We start from the raw sequence: 22475 nt of genomic DNA on the forward strand, positions 1-22475 counted from the left end.
TGTTAAAGCTCCCGACTACTGGACTTTTTTGTAGATTTTCATATAAACATTGATAGCTAATGTATGTATTTTTTATTAAACTTAAAATGTACAAGATTTTCAATAAAGAACAACATTTTCATGAACGTCAGTTAAAGTATTTTTTGCAGAGCGATCCAATGTGACCGAGCCACAAATCATAGCGTTGAGGCTATGCAATTGTAACATGGCTGACTATTAATCTCGAAATTATTTTTTACATTTGGAATTGAGTAACTACTAACCTGAAAATGAAGACCAGTGTATTGGTAACCTGATGAGGGAGCACAATGGTGGCTACCTGTGGTAACCATCCCTCAACAGTGTTTGGGAGTTTCTTCCAAGTTAAACCAAACGGTGGACAAGGCCCCATTTGGAAAACAAAGTGTGGCGGAGTAAGTTTCTATTTGTATTAACTTTAAAAATGTCAGATAATATTCAGTGAAACACAAACATGACATTGTTTAATTGTTAAACAATTTAGACGACTAAAATGGTAACTATGTAATACTTTACCTAACATCAAATTAGTCTGTTATATGAAACATATAAATAAGTCATTATTGTTACATCTTACATTGTATTAAAAGTGATGGTTACATTTTAATGTTGACTTCTCGGTCATCTGTATTTTCGGTTAAACATGGAATTTTCGTCATGGTAGCTCTCTGAAATGAAAGTTAAGTGCTCGTTAAATTCTCGGTCCACAGTATTTTAGGTTAAAACATGGTATTTTCGTCATGGTAGCTCTCTGTAATGAAAGTTCTATGCTTCGTTACATTCTCGGTTAACAGAATTTTCGGTTAAACATGGTATATTCGTCATGGCAGCTGTCTGAAATGAAAGTTCAGTGCTTCGTTACATACTCTACTCTGTGGTGCATTCATATGTTATCAACTTACAATTAAGGGCAGTATACATACAGAGAGCATCAAAATTGTACATGAGTATGGAATGTATTTAAACATTTGAACTTATTTATGTATGAATTTATTTCATGTGAAAACTGTTCTAATTTTAAAATTTAATGCAAGCTGTTAATGAAATACCTGGTTGAAAGAACATAAAACATGCATAAGTTCAAATTTAGATATCGTCTGTAAATTGTAGTTCCTAAAATGAATACTAGTGTCATTTATAAATATTATTTCACTATTTAATTAAAATAGTCTATTAATCTATGACAAACGTATTTAGAAATAATAGTAAATAAAACCTTAGCATAATATGCAACTTTCAACGTATGTCCATGTGGAACGGCGTGCAAAAAGATGGAAACGAATATGTCGATAAAGATAATTAACATTGTCTTTCCAAAAGCGATTTAACCATGCAAGCTTTTTATGGAGGTGGAGTTACGGGCGTCTCGCTTGTCTGTCACTTCCCTTCCGGCTCAAAGTTTTGTATCAAGATTTCGTATGTAGTTATAGTACGCTCTAAGAAGTAGTCGTTGGCTTCCATCCGCGCGGGAAACTTGACCGACGTTGCCACCCATCGCTCTTTTTCCCTCCAGTTTTAATAATTTTGGGGCCCGTCTGGCACATACCGGTGTCATTTTCATGTCGTCGGTAAGAATCAGATGCACCAAGGTTTTACTAGAATCGATTACTTCTGCAATTTACCAGAAGTTTGCTTCCAATCAGAAAATATACACGTTCTTACTTTCTCTATGACATCTTCTGTAATGGACTCTGTTTTTGTTTTCGTCTCCGACCGCTCTATACCTACTCATACCGCCCATATCATTTGTAAATTTGAATTCTTGAGATTTTCTTAAATATCTCTAATTTCTTCAGTTGGTTAGTAGTCTACAGTGGTAGCATCCCAGTACCGGCAAAGCAATTGAATTGCCGTTTGCTATGTTATTGTAACGTCGCCAAGTCAGAACTATTTACGTGCACCGGTTAACAGTACCTTTCATTATATTTATTGATATCAGTACTATGCTAGTGGTATTTTGTTCTTTAAATCTTGCAAGTATGTAACACGATTATCATTGATACATGTAGTATTCATTAAACTATGTTATTACGTCAACTTTCATAACTGAATTTGTCAGGTGGAGATTTGAGACAACCCTCGTATAAACCTCTTCGTCGGATTTTTTTTGGCTATGTCGGACCTACGAGAAGAAGCAGAAGACTGGGCCATGCGCTACTTGAAACCTAGTCTGCTATTTCTCTTTCAGGGTAAACGTTAATGGTGTGGAATGAAAACTTGGGCCAACAAACTTTCAACACGATTGTATTAAATTGACTCAAAATAAGAATCGGCTTTCCTGTGATCAAGCCCCTTAGGTGATTGCTGCTTGAACGATTTTCGTTCAGTACAATGAAATGGAAATGCAAGAAGAACAAGTATATATTTAAAGTTTTAAACAGTATGTATCGTATTATTAGAACTTCAGTGCCACTTACGATAAAATAAGAAAAAGTGAGAATAAAACTATGATAAAGTCTCATATAATGTCTGATAAATTCCCGAGGTCCACACAATGCTTTATTGAAAGGAAATGTATGGGAAATACCAAGGAAATTCCGAACTTGTTCACACAGGCATCTGAATCATTGTTTGTCACTAAAATGTTGTTTAAAACCATTTTGGGTACATACAATGAGATGAACAACACATCTGAAGATATTTAGTGTCTTTGATATACAAAAAAGAAACAAGGTATGTAACTAAAACTTACCCGATTTCACGGTAGAGTCCAGCTTTATGCAAATTTCTCAACCAACATATAAACAATCCATTTTTAAATAAGTGACATGGAAAGAAGAGTCAATTACCTTTAAAATGGTGTGCGATATGTTGGTATAACTATATTGTCTTTAGATAAACAAGCATAATTTAATGTCCAATTCTCGTGTTTTCTTTAGTCGGAAAGAGTACAGCAAATTCAAATCTTCAATTTTCCCCGTGTAAACATTATTAAACACAGACCTATTGAAGTTATTTTATGCTTCAGTGTACAGTTAAATTATTTCCATTCCATAATATCACGAAAAGACTAACATCACAATGTTAGAAACAACTGTATCAGTCTTAAACTAAATCCTCTTTAAATTTCGTAGGCAGCTGGCCATTTTACCGACAAGCACCCAGATGATGTCATTGACATGTACATTTAACATCTTTGTACCGGCTTGAATGTGAGCCACACAAGCTTGGATGGGTCAAATACTCTTCTTTGGAGGTTGATCAGAAACATCTGAGCGCTGTCAGGAAAATGTCCACCTCAAACAAAATTTTAAAGTGGATTTAATTTGAAGACTGATACAATTGTTTCTTAAACTGTGGTGTTAGTCTTATTGTGATATCGGGTAAGTTTTAGTTACATACCTTGTTTCTTTTTTTGTATATCAAAGATACTACATATCTTCAGATGTGTTGTTTATCTCATTGTATGTACCCAAAATGATTTTAAACAACATTTTAGTGACAAACAATGATTCAGATGCCTGTGCTTGTTCACTGACCAATGTTGTTTAGTAAAAAATCGCGGATGGGTAATCGCTCATGTTTTGGTAAAATACACTTTTTGCGTATGACAAAATTAAGGTATTAGCCATGAAATACAACTCGGAAACATCGGATAACATCGACATATATCGCCACTCGCCGTAACAGATCGCGACGAACATCGGGCGTATTCGGCCTGTACCTGATGTTGCTATTTTTAGAAACAGAAGGTATTTCCCGGCTATTCATAGGTCAATAATGGAATTTCTTCATCGTAGGATTTGGAAACATTGTGATGTTTTTCTCATGAATATACGTTTAAAATAAATAAACATTAAAAGTACACGCTGACAGTTGATTACGATACATCTAACAATTTGAGTCATTACAGTAAAACATGGATTATAAGTGAAATATACGCGTAAGAGAAGATTTTCTCTCGAAAAAACGAAGTCAACACTCGGCATGGAACTGGGATATTCAGATATTCGTATCAAAGGGCTCTGAATGTAAGTATCCTTGAGCAGTTTTGTACGTTGATGTGTTCAAAAACGTTTGTTTTAATTTATCTTTGGAATTCTTAAATCATTTTTATTAGCTAAATGTTTAGACAGCATGTTCATATTTTACATGTACTTATGTACATGTTACATATTTTTATATGTACTTATGTACATAACTTATGTTTAAGATATGATATGATTATGTAATCTTTAAATTGATTGTTTTATCTTAGAAAAATATTAGTCTTAAATTTTTGTTTAAAAATGATGTGTTTTGCTACGTGACCTATTTCTAACATACCACAATACATGTATACATGCCCGTTATTTGTTTACAAAATGCATATTTTCAAAATTAACCTGTGAAAAAAAGTTGTATATGGTTTGGGGCTTGAAGCCGCATCTGCTAGGACACTATTGACATTCATTGGCTTGGTGTAGGTCTCGTTAAAACCCCATACTGTTGTGAATCATTATCAACCATATGCACAACAACTACACATTTGTGCCTAACAACCCTTACTCTTGGCTAAAACAGATATTAGTGCAGAATGTATAATACTTGTGCATTTGTATTTTACGGTGGTAGTTTCTGCTGGTTGATAATTAGAAGTCTAATTTCTTTCAGGCAGGAAAATGACTGAATATTACTTAGTCAACAACACTGGGTTATGAAGAATTCCAGCCTGCATTTAATACTATGTTGGATCCTTGAGAGCGGATTTGACAGCCATGTCCATCCACAAGGCAGTCGCATCTGATCGAGATAATGTGAGTATTTCAAATAAAACATATTTGCCTTGGTTTTTGTTTTTATAAACACACTGTATTCAATAATCAAGTGGTGGTGGTGGTGATGGTGGTCATGTGGTGGTGGTGGTGGTGGTGGTGGTGGTGGTGGTGGTGGTGGTGATGATGATGATGATGATGATGATGATGATGATGATGATGATGATGATGAATTTTATTGATAAATTTAATAATTTTCTTTATATATATATACATGTATGTATCAGCTTGTTGTTGTTTTTTCAAAATAATGTCGAGAAATATTAAACTGTTTATATTTTATTTTGTATATGTATGGCAGTATAATGATCTATACTAATTAGTTAGAAAGGCTTTAAAGTACAACTTTTTTCCTTTACAGCACTTAACATTCTTGATGGGTAAAGTACCTGAAGGTGCATGAAAACCAAATCAGCATTGACTCAGCATTGAGTAGTTATCATCTGTGCACACACTACAAGTACAAAGCATGGGAACAGAGCAAACTTCAACTGTTGAAGAGTGAATAATTATTGTGTAAAAAACTAATTGTTAGAATACCAATGATAAAATAAAACAGATAGACATCAAATTACCCACAGAGATTGTTTACATGTTATAATATTAAAAAAAAAACACATTAGTTGAGAACTTTCACTCTGATATTTTTGGAGCGGCGAGCCCACTTAGTGTTCTTGTTTCTTCACATATTTTAGTTTAAAAGTACACTCATTTGTTTTAAACTCTGTATTCTGAGTTAGTATCATAAGTAAAATTCATTTATTTGAAAGAGTACATTTTATGAATAAGTCCAATTAAGCTTTATAATTTTTTACAAGAAAAAGGATGATTTTTAAGCATTTTCTTAGCTATAAAAATGTATGGTAACATGACATTATGTATATTTTCTTCAAAACTGGACGGTAAACTATCATAAATTGTCTTTTAAATTGTTCAATAGACATCATAGATAATATCTAAAATGATTTCAGCAGCTTGCCTTATAGTTAACTATTTTTTATGAATTTTATAAAACTGCTATATATTTTCAAACATCGAAAAACTGCTCTTTTCCGAAGAATCATAAGATCAATCAAAATGATTTTTTTTTTCATGTGTATCAATAATGTGTTCGTTTGAAATTTAGTTTTCTGTTAACTGAAGTTTATTTTACCAGAAACTGTTGTGTTTATTTCATAATCTCTGATAATGCGAAAAAAAATAAAATATAGGCAAAATCTTTACTTGTCGCTCTTTGTAGCCCTTGGAGTTTGGGGGTGGGTGTAATGAAACATTAATAACTTTTTTAATTCACGGTAAAAAATCTTCAAAATTTGGATAAAAGTCCAATAGTGTACCGTGATTATAACTATGTTGTCGGTTAAAGATTTTAAAAAAGTGTGCATTACGCGGCTAATACCTTAAGTGTGACAATTCATTAGAAGTGTTGAAACTAAGATACTTAAAGCTGAAACACTTCAGTTATTGTTAATATTTGCTCAAATATCGTTTCTGAAGACCACAATTGTCATTTTAATAAGCGTCAACAGCTTTGTTGTTGCGTGATTGTTTGACTGACATTTTTACGTGATTTTACCAATGTATAAACCACACGTCAAAATAACGACGTAAACATAAGAGTATTCGTAATCTAGTGGATCAGGTGTTGTTTTTCTCTCTTTTTTTCTTGACCTTAGCGGCGTGGGTTCGCACTCCACAAAAACAATATATTTTTATACATTTATAAATTTACTATTTACCTATTTACTTTTACTATCTATAAAACAAAAACAACCTAGTTGAAAAGTACAAATCATTAGTAAACATCTATACAGTAACATAAAATTTTAGGCATTCAGAAAGTCATGTGATTTGCAAATTTCATAGTGATGATGTGCACTCAAATTAGATTTGCTTTCGGTCTTGTTGCATTTTGTAATTGCGATAAATGCTATTTTATCATTCTAGGGGTTAAAAAAAACGTCATAAAAGTAAGAGAATTCATTTGGTTTTGTGTACAAATATATAAGTTTCAATCACTTAAATATAATGAGACTTTAAAGAGTGCTTAACGGTAAATCAAACTCGTCAAAGATGAAAATGACCAAGATCAATCAAACTCAGGTATGATAGGTTCACTACAATTAGACACTGAATAACTACGCAATTTCTGAAAAATAGGTATTCAAATGAAAATTAACTACCCTAAAAAGGTCGTTAACGGCTCACTAAACCCGTACCGTACCATCCTGATTTTTAGCATTTGGAGGCAAGGGGGGGATGCGACGTAAATGAAAATCGTAAATGTAAAATGAAATTCAAAATTTTATAAATGGCTTTATCAGTACAAAAAATATCATACACAACAAACGCAAATTTATTGTTATTAATCAATTCATATCAACATACTTTAATTGCTGTAGAAAGAATGCAGAATATCCTATATTGAAAGACTGGCAATATTAACTATTTAGTAAGTGAATTTTTCACTAAGTAGCCCTGTAAATACGGACCATGGGCCTTCGGTAGCAAATGTCAAAATATTGGTTTATTATCGGATGTCATATGTAAAGGCAGATAGATAAAATATATATTTAGCTTTTACCGACACATACTTTGTTCATGAAGTGAACAAAAAATGTTGCAATGAATTTAAAAGTGACTATCATTTTTAGTTACGACCTAACATAAAAATATATCAAAATTGTTTGGTAACATATGCAGTACACAGGGCTCAAACAAATCATAACGACATATAGCTATATTAATAAAAAGCACATCAGTAGACCAATTATACATTATGAGGATAAGACACCCATAAAACCACGTATCTCTGCTGTGTTGATTAGGGCAAACACTGTGTTTTAAGACGGCACTTGCCAATCCTTTATATGTATTTGGGACTTCGAATATTTATATAAAAAGCTACAGAAACAAGCCCAGAAGCCAAAGGTTTAAACATAAACCTTGTCTTATGCCCCAGGGTAAACTCCAAAGACATAGAACACAAAAACAAGAAATCGCAAAAAAGAAACACGGAACAACAGCACAAAACTCCACAAACAATACAGTACATATATACTATATAAAACCTAGTTGTGTTTATCTAACCTCTTTGAAATACCACATCCCTATATTTAGCCTTTGATTTCACTTGTGTATGCTTGTCACTGAATCATATACATAAGTATCAGTGACACTGAAGCACACATGTAAGTATACATTTCACTGAAGCTCACGGCTAAGTATACCTGTCAATGAAGCATACCCGTAAGTGTTCCTGTCACACACATTATTAGTAGGTGTACGTGACACTGGAGCACACATGTTAGTAATGTAAGAATACGTGTCACTGAAGATGTTACAGAAGTCGCAGTTCCATTGAAATAAAGTAAATAAATAGCATCTTCATACAAAGAACACTTCTTGACAGGTGTCAGTTCTGGATTGTATAATAGATATGTTCATCGTTGTTTTTAAGCGGCATTTCATTGAGGCCTTCGTGGGCTCTCCCAGTATTGGTTTTTTCTATGTCTCTGGAACATATGTATAGTATACATTCGTACCATCTAATCATAACAATAATTGTCATTCTAAGTCTTTAATATTATCAAGAATTTTCAATACTTGTGTTCGATGAAAATATCTGATGAAGTATTAAGAGTGGTGATTGTTCTACAATGTGAATGCATAGTTTCGGGATCAGTTGTATTTCCCCTTATCGCATATAATATTAACACGTATTTCTTTTCCTTTTGGCCCAATTTGTGTTAATTTTTCACAACACCAAAAACTTTTAGATGTATATCTAATGTACATTTATCAAATATCTCCTGCATTACTACCCCTATCAACTTTAAGATATAATAATATCATACTCACGGAATAACGTAAGTTGTGTATGTTTTTGTCGAGGCCGACTTGTATCTTCTATATACAAGGACACAAGCAAACACCAGTCCGAGAAGGAGAAGACAACCTCCTAGCAACCCTCCAGCCACCCCGGCAACCTCGGAGGCGGTAAACTTCCGCCTCTCCTTTTCACCTGCAGGATTGAAGGTCACTAACTATGATTAATTATGTTATCACCTATCTCTTTATGCTTGAAATGCTATGTGTTTTCCTTTAAAGAAAATTGACATTCATTCTTTCATTTATCGCAAATTCTCTTTTTCGTCGTTGAGAGTCAACTCTTTAAGTACGTCTTTTCATCGAAATAAATGCAAACTCCATTGCCAGCTAAATGAGACTTTTAACAACGATTAGAATCCTTAACTTTCAATAATATGTTATGGACAGTGTCTAATTATAATAAACACAGGGGAGAACGTGAAACAGGGAACGATTTAAATGTGTGTGTGTTGAATTTAGTTAAAATAGTTCCATTCACATTTATGAATTATTGCGAGATAGGTATGTAATCTCTTGTCGCTCTGTTGTAATTATCATTGTGCGATATCGCAAATAAAACTGCACAACGTTGGCCTATGCAAAATACACCTTACAAGAAAAAATGCAATCATTGAAATATCTCTTCTAAATGAATATTACCTCTTTAAAATCCTTGCTTTCGTACCCCATGATGTTTTTGCAACATGGATATACAGTATCAAGGTACAGTCATATGGAAAACCGCTATTTCCAAACCGCAAAAAGGTTTGTTAGGCAAAGAGACTTTGCATGTATGATGTTGTATATTCAATACCTACAGCACTTACTTGATGATCAGTTCATTATTAATATGGAAAACCTGCAGAAACAAGCTCAGTATCCAAAAGTTTAAACAATACCCCATTAATTGACACAGGGTAAACGCCAAAGATATAGAACACAAAAACAAAATAACACAAACAAGAAACATGGAACAACAGCACAAAACTCCACAAACAACACAGTGCATAAACATCCGTTTACACACTGGCCTGTGTCCTTTTCACAGGTTTTGTCATTCCCACAGTGTCCACACAAGTGTGTACAATTTGCGCCATATGTTCCATCATTACATGCTACGAAATATAGAGAAAATTCATTAAAAAAGTGCCGTTTATTTCAGGAAAATATAAAGAAATGGTAAACAAACAGTTGAATATAATATAATTAATATTGCTGAGGGGGTTTTGAAGGTATGCGCATGAACTATTTATACTTACGGTAATTGCACTGTGGGTCCACATTGTAATCATACCCGGGTTTACAACCTAGATCGCAAACCGCGCTGATGTGGTCGCACAGTACATCAACACAAAATGAACTACACCTCCCGGAACAGTTATCGCCATAAGTTCCTTTCGGACAAGCTTAAAAGTACGATGATTTTTAAAAAATAATAGTATTTGATAAATAACATACAAGCTACACACAGTTCACTGAATAACTGCGTTTAAACCCCATAATATATGATGGATTAATTTAATAAGAGTTTGGTATCTAATGAAATCGACACACGTTATGCCATATTCAATTTGATTATCCCTTTTGTATACCACTTTTTATAGAATACAATGTTTCCTGTGTTACGAACATTTGTATAATTCCATATCACTGCTTTGGCATTTTTTTATTTCATAAGTGTCGTATGTTTATTTTTATTGTGTAGCATGATTCAACATCATACAAAACTGAGCCTTTTCTGACACTCTTAATGAAACGCTTATCCATTTTACTTTCGAATAATTATTTTTTTTCCCATTAAGTTATACGATTACAACTCGAGGGGTGAACGCGAAAAGGTTTTATCTTCTTCTTAATTTAATGTCACTTAGAACCTTTTCGCATTCACCCCTCGAACTGTAAATAAAGATTTTCCACTGACTATAAGTATTGTCATCCAGGTATCTTTTAACCCAAACAGCTTTTAAAGAGTCATGTAAACTGCAATAATTGTAAGCTTTAGTCCAGTTTTCATTGTTTTGGTACAATATATTTATTTCTTTATTTAGTTCTGGCTTACTATTGCACATTCTGATGTTCATATAAAAGTTTAAGCTTTGCAATATTGTATCGCTGTTGTTTGAACATACCCACTCTCAAGAGCATGAATTTATTTGTGTTGAGGTTTAGAAGTAACCATTTTGAGAATTATTCTAAAAGGATTGATAAAGGATTCGAAAGAATTTTGAACCATTATTATAATAAGAAGTATCAGCGAAAAGGGATTGTTTAATGTTAGTATTATCAACACTTATTCCTTTGATATCAGGGTTTTACTTAATAAAGCTTTACAGGTTTTATTTCGATAAAGGATAAATAAAATTGACGAAAGTGGACAGCCCTGTCGTACTTCTTTTTCAATTTTGAATGCTTCCGACAAAGGACCATTATATGTTATTATACTTTGTATATCGCTTAAGAAGAGTTAAAGTCCTTTGTACGATATCGGTGCCAAAGTTCAACGTTTTAAGACTATCGAATATAAAAAAGTGATCAATACTATCAAATGCTTTTTGAAAGTCGGCAAATAATAAGAATCCGGGCATATTATTTTCTTCATGATATTGCATATCCTCAATGATTAGTCGCATATTATCGGGAATGTATCTACCCTTTGCGTATGTTGGCATGTACTATGTCGTTTGTGGAGTTTTGTGTTATTATTGTTCCATGTTGTTGGTTTATGATTGTTTGTTTTTGCGTTCGATGTCATTGGCGTTGAAACTGTGCCATTGACCGGGGTTAATGTTTAACATTCGACTACTGGACTTGTGTCTGTAGTTTTTCATATCAGTATTAATTGGATTTCGTAGAAGGACATATTTATAGAACTGCACAATATGTCCAACGATAGTTGCTGGTTGTTGTTTTTTCTTGAAGTGACAACACCGCCGTCTTTGTTTGCATTTTCAGGTAATTGCTTTTTTGCAGTCCATAACAGTGACCACTTTAAATAATTAGATATACTTCAAATATCCCATTATAACTGCACATAATGAATATCATACATAAAGCTTCATTAATATTAGTTCACCCTTCATGAACTGCGCGCCCGGTCCCAGCCTTCTACGTCAACGCGAAAGGGTTCAAAAGCGGGAAACGAGGTCCCCACGTTAACCGTATGGGAGGGCCCAGGTGACAGCCGGTGACGTAAAGTGACGTCATATCGGTCTGAAGTAAGAACGTAGTCGCCATGCGAGCCGCCGTCTAAGAACAACGCGCGCGGTCCCAGCCTTCTACGTCAACGCGAAAGTGTTCAAAAGCGGGAAACGAGGTCCCCACGTTAACCGTATGGGAGGGCCCAGGTGACAGCCGGTGACGTAAAGTGACGTCATATCGGTCTGAAGTAAGAACGTAGTCGCCATGCGAGCCGCCGTCTAAGAACAACGCGCCCGGTCCCAGCCTTCTACGTCAACGCGAAAGGGTTCAAAAGCGGGAAACGAGGTCCCCACGTTAACCGTATGGGAGGGCCCAGGTGACAGCCGGTGACGTAAAGTGACGTCATATCGGTCTGAAGTAAGAACGTAGTCGCCATGCGAGCCGCCGTCTAAGAACAACGCGCCCGGTCCCAGCCTTCTACGTCAACGCGAAAGTGTTCAAAAGCGGGAAACGAGGTCCCCACGTTAACCGTATGGGAGGGCCCAGGTGACAGCCGGTGACGTAAAGTGACGTCATATCGGTCTGAAGTAAGAACGTAGTCGCCATGCGAGCCGCCGTCTAAGAACAACGCGCCCGGTCCCAGCCTTCTACGTCAACGCGAAAGTGTTCAAAAGCGGGAAACGAGGTCCCCACGTTAACCGTATGGGAGGGCCCAGGTGACAGCCGGTGACGTAAAGTGACGTCATATCGGTCTGAAGTAAGAACGTAGTCGCCATGCGAGCCGCCGTCTAAGAACAACGCGCCCGGTCCCAGCCTTCTACGTCAACGCGAAAGGGTTCAAAAGCGGGAAACGAGGTCCCCACGTTAACCGTATGGGAGGGCCCAGGTGACAGCCGGTGACGTAAAGTGACGTCATATCGGTCTGAAGTAAGAACGTAGTCGCCATGCGAGCCGCCGTCTAAGAACAACGCGCGCGGTCCCAGCCTTCTACGTCAACGCGAAAGTGTTCAAAAGCGGGAAACGAGGTCCCCACGTTAACCGTATGGGAGGGCCCAGGTGACAGCCGGTGACGTAAAGTGACGTCATATCGGTCTGAAGTAAGAACGTAGTCGCCATGCGAGCCGCCGTCTAAGAACAACGCGCCCGGTCCCAGCCTTCTACGTCAACGCAAAAGGGTTCAAAAGCGCGAAACGAGGTCCCCACGTTAACCGTATGGGAGGGCCCAGGTGACAGCCGGTGACGTAAAGTGACGTCATATCGGTCTGAAGTAAGAACGTAGTCGCCATGCGAGCCGCCGTCTAAGAACAACGCGCGCGGTCCCAGCCTTCTACGTCAACGCGAAAGTGTTCAAAAACGGGAAACGAGGTCCCCACGTTAACCGTATGGGAGGGCCCAGGTGACAGCCGGTGACGTAAAGTGACGTCATATCGGTCAGAAGTAAGAACGTAGTCGCCATGCGAGCCGCCGTCTAAGAACAACGCGCGCGGTCCCAGCCTTCTACGTCAACGCGAAAGTGTTCAAAAGCGGGAAACGAGGTCCCCACGTTAACCGTATGGGAGGGCCCAGGTGACAGCCGGTGACGTAAAGTGACGTCATATCGGTCTGAAGTAAGAACGTAGTCGCCATGCGAGCCGCCGTCTAAGAACAACGCGCCCGGTCCCAGCCTTCTACGTCAACGCGAAAGGGTTCAAAAAGCGGGAAACGAGGTCCCCACGTTAACCGTATGGGAGGGCCCAGGTGACAGCCGGTGACGTAAAGTGACGTCATATCGGTCTGAAGTAAGAACGTAGTCGCCATGCGAGCCGCCGTCTAAGAACAACGCGCGCCGGTCCCAGCCTTCTACGTCAACGCGAAAGTGTTCAAAAGCGGGAAACGAGGTCCCCACGTTAACCGTATGGGAGGGCCCAGGTGACAGCCGGTGACGTAAAGTGACGTCATATCGGTCTGAAGTAAGAACGTAGTCGCCATGCGAGCCGCCGTCTAAGAACAACGCGCGCGGTCCCAGCCTTCTACGTCAACGCGAAAGTGTTCAAAAACGGGAAACGAGGTCCCCACGTTAACCGTATGGGAGGGCCCAGGTGACAGCCGGTGACGTAAAGTGACGTCATATCGGTCAGAAGTAAGAACGTAGTCGCCATGCGAGCCGCCGTCTAAGAACAACGCGCCCGGTCCCAGCCTTCTACGTCAACGCGAAAGTGTTCAAAAGCGGGAAACGAGGTCCCCACGTTAACCGTATGGGAGGGCCCAGGTGACAGCCGGTGACGTAAAGTGACGTCATATCGGTCTGAAGTAAGAACGTAGTCGCCATGCGAGCCGCCGTCTAAGAACAACGCGCCCGGTCCCAGCCTTCTACGTCAACGCGAAAGTGTTCAAAAAACGGGAAACGAGGTCCCCACGTTAACCGTATGGGAGGGCCCAGGTGACAGCCGGTGACGTAAAGTGACGTCATATCGGTCTGAAGTAAGAACGTAGTCGCCATGCGAGCCGCCGTCTAAGAACAACGCGCGCGGTCCCAGCCTTCTACGTCAACGCGAAAGTGTTCAAAAACGGGAAACGAGGTCCCCACGTTAACCGTATGGGAGGGCCCAGGTGACAGCCGGTGACGTAAAGTGACGTCATATCGGTCTGAAGTAAGAACGTAGTCGCCATGCGAGCCGCCGTCTAAGAACAACGCGCGCGGTCCCAGCCTTCTACGTCAACGCGAAAGTGTTCAAAAACGGGAAACGAGGTCCCCACGTTAACCGTATGGGAGGGCCCAGGTGACAGCCGGTGACGTAAAGTGACGTCATATCGGTCTGAAGTAAGAACGTAGTCGCCATGCGAGCCGCCGTCTAAGAACAACGCGCCCGGTCCCAGCCTTCTACGTCAACGCGAAAGTGTTCAAAAAGCGGGAAACGAGGTCCCCACGTTAACCGTATGGGAGGGCCCAGGTGACAGCCGGTGACGTAAAGTGACGTCATATCGGTCTGAAGTAAGAACGTAGTCGCCATGCGAGCCGCCGTCTAAGAACAACGCGCGCGGTCCCAGCCTTCTACGTCAACGCGAAAGGGTTCAAAAGCGGGAAACGAGGTCCCCACGTTAACCGTATGGGAGGGCCCAGGTGACAGCCGGTGACGTAAAGTGACGTCATATCGGTCTGAAGTAAGAACGTAGTCGCCATGCGAGCCGCCGTCTAAGAACAACGCGCCCGGTCCCAGCCTTCTACGTCAACGCGAAAGTGTTCAAAAGCGGGAAACGAGGTCCCCACGTTAACCGTATGGGAGGGCCCAGGTGACAGCCGGTGACGTAAAGTGACGTCATATCGGTCTGAAGTAAGAACGTAGTCGCCATGCGAGCCGCCGTCTAAGAACAACGCGCCCGGTCCCAGCCTTCTACGTCAACGCGAAAGGGTTCAAAAGCGCGAAACGAGGTCCCCACGTTAACCGTATGGGAGGGCCCAGGTGACAGCCGGTGACGTAAAGTGACGTCATATCGGTCTGAAGTAAGAACGTAGTCGCCATGCGAGCCGCCGTCTAAGAACAACGCGCCCGGTCCCAGCCTTCTACGTCAACGCGAAAGGGTTCAAAAGCGGGAAACGAGGTCCCCACGTTAACCGTATGGGAGGGCCCAGGTGACAGCCGGTGACGTAAAGTGACGTCATATCGGTCTGAAGTAAGAACGTAGTCGCCATGCGAGCCGCCGTCTAAGAACAACGCGCCCGGTCCCAGCCTTCTACGTCAACGCGAAAGGGTTCAAAAGCGGGAAACGAGGTCCCCACGTTAACCGTATGGGAGGGCCCAGGTGACAGCCGGTGACGTAAAGTGACGTCATATCGGTCTGAAGTAAGAACGTAGTCGCCATGCGAGCCGCCGTCTAAGAACAACGCGCCCGGTCCCAGCCTTCTACGTCAACGCGAAAGGGTTCAAAAGCGGGAAACGAGGTCCCCACGTTAACCGTATGGGAGGGCCCAGGTGACAGCCGGTGACGTAAAGTGACGTCATATCGGTCTGAAGTAAGAACGTAGTCGCCATGCGAGCCGCCGTCTAAGAACAACGCGCGCGGTCCCAGCCTTCTACGTCAACGCGAAAGGGTTCAAAAGCGGGAAACGAGGTCCCCACGTTAACCGTATGGGAGGGCCCAGGTGACAGCCGGTGACGTAAAGTGACGTCATATCGGTCTGAAGTAAGAACGTAGTCGCCATGCGAGCCGCCGTCTAAGAACAACGCGCCCGGTCCCAGCCTTCTACGTCAACGCGAAAGGGTTCAAAAGCGGGAAACGAGGTCCCCACGTTAACCGTATGGGAGGGCCCAGGTGACAGCCGGTGACGTAAAGTGACGTCATATCGGTCTGAAGTAAGAACGTAGTCGCCATGCGAGCCGCCGTCTAAGAACAACGCGCCCGGTCCCAGCCTTCTACGTCAACGCGAAAGTGTTCAAAAGCGGGAAACGAGGTCCCCACGTTAACCGTATGGGAGGGCCCAGGTGACAGCCGGTGACGTAAAGTGACGTCATATCGGTCTGAAGTAAGAACGTAGTCGCCATGCGAGCCGCCGTCTAAGAACAACGCGCCCGGTCCCAGCCTTCTACGTCAACGCGAAAGGGTTCAAAAGCGGGAAACGAGGTCCCCACGTTAACCGTATGGGAGGGCCCAGGTGACAGCCGGTGACGTAAAGTGACGTCATATCGGTCTGAAGTAAGAACGTAGTCGCCATGCGAGCCGCCGTCTAAGAACAACGCGCGCGGTCCCAGCCTTCTACGTCAACGCGAAAGGGTTCAAAAGCGGGAAACGAGGTCCCCACGTTAACCGTATGGGAGGGCCCAGGTGACAGCCGGTGACGTAAAGTGACGTCATATCGGTCTGAAGTAAGAACGTAGTCGCCATGCGAGCCGCCGTCTAAGAACAACGCGCCCGGTCCCAGCCTTCTACGTCAACGCGAAAGTGTTCAAAAAACGGGAAACGAGGTCCCCACGTTAACCGTATGGGAGGGCCCAGGTGACAGCCGGTGACGTAAAGTGACGTCATATCGGTCTGAAGTAAGAACGTAGTCGCCATGCGAGCCGCCGTCTAAGAACAACGCGCGCGGTCCCAGCCTTCTACGTCAACGCGAAAGTGTTCAAAAACGGGAAACGAGGTCCCCACGTTAACCGTATGGGAGGGCCCAGGTGACAGCCGGTGACGTAAAGTGACGTCATATCGGTCTGAAGTAAGAACGTAGTCGCCATGCGAGCCGCCGTCTAAGAACAACGCGCCCGGTCCCAGCCTTCTACGTCAACGCGAAAGGGTTCAAAAAGCGGGAAACGAGGTCCCCACGTTAACCGTATGGGAGGGCCCAGGTGACAGCCGGTGACGTAAAGTGACGTCATATCGGTCTGAAGTAAGAACGTAGTCGCCATGCGAGCCGCCGTCTAAGAACAACGCGCCCGGTCCCAGCCTTCTACGTCAACGCGAAAGGGTTCAAAAAGCGGGAAACGAGGTCCCCACGTTAACCGTATGGGAGGGCCCAGGTGACAGCCGGTGACGTAAAGTGACGTCATTTCGGTCAGAAGTAAGAACGTAGTCACCATGCGAGCCGCCGTCTAAGAACAACGCAGTTTTCATTCGCCTATAACGTTATTTTATACACTAAAATGCAGCACAAAATGCCCTAAAATGGGGTCGGCAATCTCGAAGATATCTCAGCATCCCTACACGTGATCAGGCTGGGACCAATTTTACCTTGTAGGGGACGCTAAACCCTTCAAGATGCACCCCTTGGGGTGTGCGGGATGATAGGTTTTGACTGGTTTCAACAGCGTCAAAGTTTGCGCAAATTCGCGACATTTTGTACACAAAACGCGCTCCCATATAGCTACTAAGGGGGAGCTAATCTCGAAGGTATCTTCGGAACCAAGAGTGATAGGAGCTTGGTTCTGGTATTGAAATTTACGTCTCACCATACCCTACGTCACACGCACGTCGGTGCATCGCTGGCGTTATTACGTCACAGTTTTCATTCGCCTATAACGTTATTTTATACACTAAAATGCAGCACAAAATGCCCTAAAATGGGGTCGGCAATCTCGAAGATATCTCAGCATCCCTACACGTGATCAGGCTGGGACCAATTTTACCTTGTAGGGGACGCTAAACCCTTCAAGATGCACTCCTTGGGTGTGCGGGATGATAGTTTTTGACTGGTTTCAACAGCGTCAAAATTTGCGCAAATTCGCGACATTTCGTACACAAAACGCGCTCCCATATAGCTACTAAGGGGGAGCTAATCTCGAAGGTATCTTCGGAACCAAGAGTGATAGGAGCTTGGTTCTGGTATTGAAATTTACGTCTCACCATACCCTACGTCACGCGCACGTCGGTGCATCGCTGGCGTTATTATGTCACAGTTTTCATTCGCCTATAACGTTATTTTATACACGAAAATGCAGCACAAAATGCCCTAAAATGGGGTCGGCAATCTCGAAGATATCTCAGCATCCCTACACGTGATCAGGCTGGGACCAATTTTACCTTGTAGGGGACGCTAAACTCTTCAAGATGCACCCCTTGGGGTGTGCGGGATGATAGGTTTTGACTGGTTTCAACAGCGTCAAAGTTTGCGCAAATTCGCGACATTTCGTACACAAAACGCGCTCCCATATAGCTACTAAGGGGGAGCTAATCTCGAAGGTATCTTCGGAACCAAGAGTGATAGGAGCTTGGTTCTGGTATTGAAATTTACGTCTCACCATACCCTACGTCACGCGCACGTCGGTGCATCGCTGGCGTTATTACGTCACAGTTTTCATTCGCCTATAACGTTATTTTATACACTAAAATGCAGCACAAAATGCCCTTAAATGGGGTCGGCAATCTCGAAGATATCTCAGCATCCCTACACGTGATCAGGCTGGGACTAATTTTACCTTGTAGGGGACGCTAAACCCTTCAAGATGCACCCCTTGGGGTGTGCGGGATGATAGGTTTTGACTGGTTTCAACAGCGTCAAAGTTTTCGCAAATTCGCGACATTTCGTACACAAAACGCGCTCCCATATAGCTACTAAGGGGGAGCTAATCTCGAAGGTATCTTCGGAACCAAGAGTGATAGGAGCTTGGTTCTGGTATTGAAATTTACGTCTCACCATACCCTACGTCACGCGCACGTCGGTGCATCGCTGGCGATATTACGTCACAGTTTTCATTCGCCTATAACGTTATTTTATACACTAAAATGCAGCACAAAATGCCCTAAAATGGGGTCGGCAATCTCGAAGATATCTCAGCATCCCTACACGTGATCAGGCTGGGACCAATTTTACCTTGTAGGGGACGCTAAACCCTTCAAGATGCACCCCTTGGGGTGTGCGGAATGATAGGTTTTGACTGGTTTCAACAGCGTCAAAGTTTGCGCAAATTCGCGACATTTCGTACACAAAACGCGCTCCCATATAGCTACTAAGGGGGAGCTAATCTCGAAGGTATCTTCGGAACCAAGAGTGATAGGAGCTTGGTTCTGGTATTGAAATTTACGTCTCACCATACCCTACGTCACGCGCACGTCGGTGCATCGCTGGCGATATTACGTCACAGTTTTCATTCGCCTATAACGTTATTTTATACACTAAAATGCAGCACAAAATGCCCTAAAATGGGGTCGGCAATCTCGAAGATATCTCAGCATCCCTACACGTGATCAGGCTGGGACCAATTTTACCTTGAGGGGACTCTAAACCCTTCAAGATGCACCCCTTGGTGTGTGCGGGATGATAGGTTTTGACTGGTTTCAACAGCGTCAAAGTTTGCGCAAATTCGCGACATTTCGTACACAAAACGCGCTCCCATATAGCTACTAAGGGGGAGCTAATCTCGAAGGTATCTTCGGAACCAAGAGTGATAGGAGCTTGGTTCTGGTATTGAAATTTACGTCTCACCATACCCTACGTCACGCGCACGCACGTCGGTGCATCGCTGGCGTTATTACGTCACAGTTTTCATTCGCCTATAACGTTATTTTATACACTAAAATGCAGCACAAAATGCCCTAAAATGGGGTCGGCAATCTCGAAGATATCTCAGCATCCCTACACGTGATCAGGCTGGGACCCACGTCGCCTTCTGTATTGATTGTCTAAGATAGTGTTCGCCGATTTATCCGGATCTGCGCTTGCGGGGTGGCAAATCTTGTTTTGTAGTATTCTTTAACCGTTTGTATCGTTAACGTTTTCTGGCGTGTATTACATAAGTAAGTACATTGTCACTCAAGAAGCACAGGTGTCAAAATAGTTTGTATAAAAATGGTTTATAAATGAATTTGGGATCCCGACCTGGGCATACAAAATATTTTTATTGTAAAACGATCATTTCCAACGCCGTAAACTGTTGACTGCTACCACAGGACTGCTAAGCAGTTACCTGCAACATATGCCAAACACAACAAAAGCAGCAAAAGACGAAGCATAATTGTTGTCGTGTGCAGCCCTTACTAGTATATCGCATCGGTGGATGAACGTGATTTAAAAGGCATCAACGAAACATTCGGTTCAATGGTCATGTTTAGCAAAACCTTGCCTATTTAAACACCATGAGCAGAGGTACCTAGAGATCGGACGAACAAAGATTCGGATATCATGATCTTGTGATAGTGTCGCGTCTCAAATTAATGCAAAACAATATATTGACATCTCAATTCTATACATGCGTAAGAATAAAAACCTCAACCCTAACCCTAACTGAATTAAAATCATTGTATTAAAACGGTACCTGGTCAACTAGCCATTTTAAGGCAAATAGTCTAAAATAATAGACATGTTATACAGGATTCTTCCAATCCCGTACGTCTAAACTGGTTGGTACAAAAAAACAAGCGTGTTTTGAAAAATACTGAAATTGTATTAAGTGGAGTATTTTATGGCTGAAATTTATCATAAAGGTTTATATTCATATTTTACATGTGTAAGTGAAGAGTTATTTTGCACAAAACAAGCATTTAATGCATTAAAACACAAATGTCATGATTTTAACACATTATTTACCTTTCAAATAAAACGAAAATTGACTGACACAGACAACAATTATGCCAAGCGGAACAACTCATTCAAATCGTAATAACTCTGCCACCACCGACAAGCTTCAAATAGACCTCACAAATACATGTACAATCATAACAACTTGGCCATCGGAATCCGATTGTTTTAAAATTGTGCCCTAAAGCCTTGCAGGTTCCCTTCATGTATATATTGTTATGTTTTGACAGAATGAAATGAAGAAAACCGTTCAAACTCATAATTATTCGTTGGATATTTTTTGTGTACGGAACTAATTTAAATTAACATTATCTGGTAATATTTCTTGTTTTTATGATAATTTATAGACGCAATATGCCTTAACCCAGAATCCCAAATAACTACCCACTTTTCATACATACAAAAGAATTTGTACATGAAGGATTTGTCATATCAAAAATCGTAAAAAAAATCTGTCATACAATTACTTGGACTATTGAGCCAAATAGGCCCCATTTTGGTCAATAGCCCTCACTTGGAAAAAAAAATGGTTAAAACGCCCCCAACTTGGTCAAAACGCCCCAATTTGGTCAAATAGCCACCAGTCCTTTTTATTTAAATGTATATTTGAAGGTAAGTTATAATATTTTTAAGATATTTGTATGAAATTTACATACCCAGTAATTGCTAATCAAACAACAGCATTTGTTGATAATTAAAATGTTTTGAAATATAAAATATAATTTGCACATATTAAAGACTTATTAATTAGAGAAGATAGGGCATCTAAATTATCACATTGTGCAATAATCCTTCGAAGAAAGATTAAACTGGGTTCACACTTATCTTAATAACTGACTTCAAAGGGTTCACACTTAGCTTAATTACTGACTTCAAATAATTTAGTTTGCAAACCTACTCATTGATATTTTTATGCCCCCCTTCAAATAAGAGGGGTATATATATTGCTATGAACATGTCAGTCGATCCGTCTGTCCGTCGGTAGACCAAAGCTTGTCGGGGTGATAACTCAACAATTCCTTGACATATGGTAATCAAACTTGACATGGAGATAGGGCATGACCAGTAGATGACCCCTGATTTCAGAGGTCATCAGGTCAAAGGTCAAGGTCACAGTGACCTTAAATGGTAAAAGGATTTTAAAGCTTGTCCGAGTGATTGATCAACAATGCCTAGACCTATGGTCGTCAAAATTTACATGGAGGCTGGGGTCATCGGGTCAAAGGTTAAGGTCACAGTGACCTTTAATGATACATGGTTGTCCGATTGGCAATTTCACAATGCCTGCACCCATGGCCCTCAATCTTGACTTGGAGGTGGTGTTTGACCAGTAGATGACCCCTATTGATTTTGGGGGTCTTCAAGTCAAAGGTCACAGTGACCTTGAAGTCAAACACAACAATTCCTGGACCATCAAATTGGCATGAAGGTTGGGCCTGACCAGCAGTCTCATGATTCCTCTTGATTTTGATTTCATTGGGTCAAAGATCACGAAAAGGTTAACAAAGCTTCTCCCAGAGATATCTCAACAAAGTGTGGACCTATGATCATCACATTTGACTTGAGGGTTGAGCCTTAACTGTAGATGACACCTTTTAATATATGGGGAAGGGTACATCGGGTCAATGTCACAGTTACCTTGAACGCAAAAAGCTTGTCTGTGTGATAACTTGACAATGCCTGCACCCATGGCCCTAAAGCTTAAAATGATTGATTGT

The 22475-nt window shown here is 41.0% G+C and overlaps 1 long non-coding RNA gene across 2 annotated transcripts in view; it reads left to right on the top strand.

The window, feature by feature from the left end:
- The first annotated feature begins 20151 nt into the window (after positions 1–20151).
- Positions 20152–22475, top strand: part of LOC128227224 (uncharacterized) — a 33371-nt gene continuing 31047 nt past the window's right edge. The window contains exon 1 of one of the 2 annotated variants that reach the window (XR_008259781.1): positions 20152–20579. This is a non-coding gene — a long non-coding RNA (uncharacterized LOC128227224). The remainder of the gene's footprint in view (positions 20580–22475) is intronic. The other variant, XR_008259780.1, reaches the window with a different exon arrangement.

Source organism: Mya arenaria, chromosome 3, assembly GCF_026914265.1.
Source record: "Mya arenaria isolate MELC-2E11 chromosome 3, ASM2691426v1".
NCBI classification, from domain to species: domain Eukaryota; kingdom Metazoa; phylum Mollusca; class Bivalvia; order Myida; family Myidae; genus Mya; species Mya arenaria.